The 6,000-nt window shown below is 42.5% G+C and overlaps 1 protein-coding gene across 6 annotated transcripts in view; it reads right to left on the reverse strand.

Annotated features, from left to right (window-relative positions):
• SYT3 (synaptotagmin 3) overlaps positions 1 to 4,918 on the reverse strand; it is a 221,737-nt gene extending 216,819 nt beyond the window's left edge. The window contains exons 1-3 of one of the 6 annotated variants that reach the window (XM_069742651.1): positions 4,491 to 4,723; positions 4,111 to 4,144; positions 2,977 to 3,036 (exon numbers count right to left, since the gene is read on the reverse strand). The gene's annotated coding sequence lies outside the window, so the exon portion shown is untranslated. Of the gene's footprint in view, positions 1 to 2,976; positions 3,037 to 3,325; positions 3,786 to 4,110; positions 4,433 to 4,490 lie in introns of those variants that run through there. The other 5 variants (XM_069742650.1, XM_069742652.1, XM_069742649.1 and 2 more) reach the window with 5 other exon arrangements.
• Positions 4,919 to 6,000: the final 1,082 nt, after the last annotated feature.

A 6,000-nucleotide genomic window follows, 5' to 3' on the forward strand; every position in this document is an offset into this window, starting at 1 on the left:
GTCCAGCTAGATGGGTGCAGTCTAGTTGGAATGTGGCCAGGAGTATGCATACCCCATACTTGCGGTCAGATGACCACCCGCTCCCAGCACTAGAGAATCCTGACAGCACGCGATGTAAGGATTCCCAAGTCTGAAGTTACATAGTGTGACTGCAGACTTTTAACGTAAGACTGGACAACTCCTTTAGGCTGGTTGGTTTTGCCATCACGTGTTCTGCAGATACCATTATGTCAGTGTCTCCAAACCTGCCACTTCCCTACATATCAGCATTGAAAACCATCGTCCTATGTATTTCCCATTATCCCGGCTATAAAAAAAAAAAAGACGCTCCGCACTCCCAATAATAAGCCCCTCTTGATGAGCCGCCTCCTCTGTGTTTTCTGCGGCTGTAATTGGTTAACGATTACAAATGTATCACTCTGCCAAAGAACAAAAGGCGGAAAATAGAACAATTTACACACAAAAAAGGAATAAAGTCATCTTGTTTATAAAGCAAGGACACAAAAAGCCGGCGAAGAATCTCCAGACAAAAGACACACAATGTAAAACAGAAACCCTCCGCCTGACAACACACTAAACACATCTGTCAAAATAATCTGGGAATAATTCTTCAGTGCATTCATTCAGAAGCCGAAGCAAAACTTACTCATTTGGATTAACAGAGATGACAGGACAAGAATACCCGGTCTACACCGAGGACTGAGTGCGGGAAACAGGAGAGCGCAGATGGAGCAGAGCTGAGTGAGCGCGCAGTGATTACTACTTGTGTCAGTAATTCCATGACTTCTGCCGAATAACAACGAAATTACTCAGTGTCTACCACAGAGATAGGAGAGACGAGGATGAAGATGGGGCATTACCTAAAATCTCCGAGGTCAGATATCGGTAATCTGATGGATAGAGAGAAAGGTACGAGATAGATAGACAGGAAGATGGAGGGAGACACGGAGAGACAGAATGTGATAGATATGAAGATAGATATGTGAATGAAGGAAAGAGAAAGGAAGGAAAGAAGGAAGAAAAAAGGAAGGAGACAGAGGAAGGAAGGAAGGAAGGAAGAGAAAGGAAGAATGGAATGAATGGATGAAGGATAGAAAGAAAGAGAAAGGAAGGATCAAAAGGAAAGATATGAAGGATGGAAAGGAAGGAAAAGAAGGAAGGAAAAAGGAAAGAAAGGAAGGAAAGAGAAAGGATGGAATGAAGAAAAGAAAGAAAGAAGGAAAGAAAGACAGAAAGAAAAGGGACAAAAGAGAAAGGAAGGAAGGAGACAGGAAGGAAAGAAAGAGAAAGGATGGAAGGAAAGAAAAAGAAAGGGAAGGGAATGAAGGAAAGGAGGGAAAAGAAAGAAGGAGAAGGAAGAAAGGGAAGGAGAAGAAGGAAGGAATGGTAGGTAGATAATAGATAGATAACAGATAGATAAATAGATAGATAGATAGATAGATAATAGATAGATAATAAATAGATAGATAGATAGATAATAGATAGATAGATAGATAGATAGATAGATAGATAGATAGATAGATAGATAATAGATAGATAATAAATAGATAGATAGATAATAGATAAATAGATAGATAGATAGATAGATAGATAGATAGATAGATAGATAGATAAAAGGTAGATAATAGATAGATAAATAGATAGATAATAGCTTGATGATAGATAATAAATAGATAGATAGATAGATAGATAGAGAGATGGATAATAGATAGATATATGATTGATAGATAATAGATAGATAGATGATAGATAGATAGATAGATAGATAGATAGATAGATAGATAGATAGATAGATAGATAGATAGATAGATAATAGCTTGATGATAGATAATAGATAGATAGATAGATAGATAGATAGATAGATAGATAGATAGATAGATAGATAGATAGATAGATAGAGAGATGGATAATAGATAGATATATGATTGATAGATAATAGATAGATAGATGATAGATAGATAGATAGATAGATAGATAGATAGATAGATAGATAGATAGATAGATAGATAGATAATAGATAGACACATAGATAATAGATAGAAGGATATATAATAGATAGAATATTGTGGGCAGAGCATGGAGTCTATGCAGACCACTGACCTCGCCTATGGACAGTATTTCCAGATAGGCTTCCGGACTCAGCACCTTGTGTTACCCTCAGAGTGGGGCGGTTATTGTGGCTGTTATACAGGAGATGATGGCTGACTGTTATACAGGAGATGATGGCTGACTGTTATACAGGAGATGATGGCTGACTGTTATACAGGAGATGATGGCTGACTGTTATACAGGAGATGATGGCTGACTGTTATACAGGAGATGATGGCTGACTGTTATACAGGAGATGATGGCTGACTGTTATACAGGAGATGATGGCTGACTGTTATACAGGAGATGATGGCTGACTGTTATACAGGAGATGATGGCTGACTGTTATACAGGAGATGATGGCTGACACTATGTGTATCTGTCCATTTAGAGAATAGAGCGCCGTGCGCTGATGGACCAGGCGGGATTGTGTTGACTATTGGCTTTTAGATTAAACTCCTGAGCTACCATAAGCACAAAAGGGGTTTTCAGGCTGGGATGGGATTGGAGATGGCGAACGGCTACAGGTTGCCGGTAATTGCCAGACAACATGGAATAATCCTACAGGTGCTATCAGCGCTGCCATTGGAAGCAGATGCCGGGGCGCCAGCTGTGGTCGCCTGCAGTGATTTGGGCTGTAATGGACGGAGTGAGCTGCATTTCAGCACCATGGGCAGCAATCTGCAGTCATGCAATACAAACACTCTACAGACCATAAAGCTTTGATCCCACCAAGAGTTTTTGGAGAGTTTTTTTTTTTTACGCCGCGCAATTTATTTTACTTAATGGGTGCAGAAAATCTGCAACATCAAAAACTCACCAAAAAGGCTCAACCTAAAAAAAAACAAAAAATCATCGACAATCTAACAGCCAGACAACTGATCATACCGGATCTGGTCGGAGGATATTATGACCCTGCTGCAACCACTGCACCAAAACGATAAAATCCTAAAAGCGATGGGAATGCATGGAAAATAAAAAAAATAAAAAAAATATAAGAAAATGCAAAACAAAGTAGCACGGAAAGAGTTAAACGACAATTTCAGCTCTGTTACAACTATGCAAAATGAGGAAATACACAAGATTCCGAGTCATTCATTGCCTTTCCCAGGTGTCAGGACATCACAAAGTCTGTCTCCCCCTCCTCCCTATAGTAAACAGAGACCAAGAGTACACCCCCCAGTCTCCTTAGCATGTCCAGCCAGCAATTAGAGAGTCAATAATGTCATAGCCTTACCTTCACACTATATAGTCAGAAAGGAAGCTTTTTTTTTTTTTAAATCTGACTGCACCTTGCCTATTCCGGCATGATTCTAGGGCAACAGGCAATGTGCAAATTTAGGTCACATCATTACATATGACTTCATCCATGTTTCCATTTTTGCACAGAGGGGGGAGTCATCACAGTAGGTCGCCAACAGGAGTAAGATGCAGCAAGGATTCCCCCATCATAGGAAACAATGCATAAATATGGTAACCCCCCCCACATCCTCTTCCCTTTCTCTCCTTTGTACCTTTTGTCTGTAAAGGATTAATCCTCTTGAAGATTTCACAGATGATGAATGGGAGGTTGGGGGGGGGGGGGGGGAGAATACAAGCAGCAAAGAGCAGCAGCAGCTCCTGCACCTGAAAGCCGCCTGGACTGTTCTGCTGCAGATTGAAGCTCCTGGTGCACATGTATTCTCTGCTATCATCACATCCTTATTGAATTAGACCCAGTACACTTTGTTATTAAAAAAAAAAAAAAAACGCAATGAAAATAGATGATTAATAAATAAATACAATAAATAAATACGAGAAAAATAAACATAAAAAATACTAATAAATAAATAAAAATAATAATAGTAGCTTTGACGGCAGGCAATGGGGATGACTCTGCCAGACTGAAGAGGGGGCTGATGGATTGGGGGGGGGAGAAGCTTTCTGCCCCACCCCTATTAGAAACTGGAGGCACCATGCATTGGGTCTGGGGAGGAATCCACATAATAGGCAATGACAGTGCTTGCAGTGGGTGCTGCTTACCTGCCAGTGCTTGCATTCTTTGAATGAGGCAGATCTGGATGAAGGATGCAAAAAAAAAAAAAAAAGAAATCATTCATCCCCTTCCTGTTGTAATTCGCCTAGTCACAGCCCTTCCAGGCTCATCCTCCCTCCCCCCTTGTTCTATAGTCCAGCTGCAGGAGAGTTTCTGGGTCACAGCAGCCCCTGGATCCTGGTCCTGGATGGAGATGCTTGCTCCCAGGCTTGGCTTTGCAAGGCTTGTGACAATCTGCCTTCCTCTTCCTCTCCCTCTGAGTTCTCCCCCCTCCTCCTCCTCTCTCTCTCTCTCTCTCCTCGCTTCTCTGCCTCTCATTACTACTGCATGCTGAGAGGGAAAGAAGCCTGTCCTGGAATTCACTTACTCTGTTCTGTATGCTCCACAGCAGGTAGATGGCAGCCAGGATCCTTCTGAAAGTGTCTGCAAGAAAATGGCCAAAAAAAAAGGACTAAAGTCATGATCCAGGAGGAGGCAATGGCCACTGCTGAGCGGCACTGTCCTCCTCCTGCCTCTGTGATAGATGTGCACTGGAGATGGCTGCAGGGCTGTTGTGGAGTGATGAATGCGGCCGGTGGCATCCTCAGCACTGCTACATCCAGGGTCTGGTAGGGGAGGGTTTCTGGTGCAATGGATTGCAGCAGGATAGAGACACAAGTCTGAAGACAGAGGAGGGAGAAGAAGAAGACGACACAAAATAGTCATAAACCTAAAGCCGCAACAATGGATTTATTACTATTTATATAAATGTCGTTAGGGCGCTGCGAAAACATCGGGACTCTGCCGGTCACTGCCTCTGATTGACTGGTGTGCATCGCCTTTATAACATGAGGTTCTTCAGCAGCTGCAACGTGCATTACATAAATCAGCTGCTGCAGAACCTCATAGTATACACCTCAGCTGCTGCAGAACTTCATAATAAACCACAGCTGCTGCAGAACATCATAATACACCTCAGCTGCAGCAGAACCTCATGGTATAAACCTCAGCTGCTGCAGAACCTCATAGTGTACACTTCAGCTGCTGCAGAACTTCATAATACACCTCAGCTGCAGCAGAACCTCATAGTATAAACCTCAGCTGCTGCAGAACCTCATAGTATACACTTCAGCTGCTGCAGAACTTCATAATACACCTCAGCTGCTGCAAAACCTCATAATACACCTCTGCTGCTACAGAGCCTCATAGTATACACCTCAGCTGCTGCAGAGCCTCATAATACACCTCAGCTGCTGAAGAACCTCATAATACACCTCAGCTGCTACAGAACCTCATAATACACCTCAGCTGCTACAGAACCTCATAATACACCTCAGCTGCTACATAACCTCATAATACACCTCAGCTGCTACAAAACCTCATAATAAACCTCAGCTGCTGCAGAATATCACAGTGTACTCCTCAGCTGCTGCAGAACCTCATAATACACCTCAGCTGCTGCAGAATATCATAATATACCTCAGCTGCTACAGAACCTCATAATACACCTCAGCTGCTGCAGAATCTCATAATACACCTCAGCTTCTGCACAACCTCATAGTATACTCCTCAGCTGCTGCAGAACTTCATAATACACCTCAGCTGCTGCAGAACCTCATAATACACCTCAGCTGCTGCAGAACCTCAAAATACACCTCAGCTGCTGCAGAATATCATAGTGTACACCTCAGCTGCTGAAGAATATCATAATACACCTCAGCTGCTGCACAACCTCATAGTATACTCCTCAGCTGCTGCAGAACTTCATAATACACCTCAGCTGCTGCAAAACATCATAGCATACACCTCGGCTGCTGGAGAACATCATAATACACCTAAGCTGCTGCAGAACATCATAGTATACACCTCAGCTGCTGAAGAACATCATAATACACCTC

The sequence above is a fragment of the Ranitomeya imitator genome, chromosome 10 (assembly GCF_032444005.1).
Source record: "Ranitomeya imitator isolate aRanImi1 chromosome 10, aRanImi1.pri, whole genome shotgun sequence".
In the NCBI taxonomy this organism is placed as follows: domain Eukaryota; kingdom Metazoa; phylum Chordata; class Amphibia; order Anura; family Dendrobatidae; genus Ranitomeya; species Ranitomeya imitator.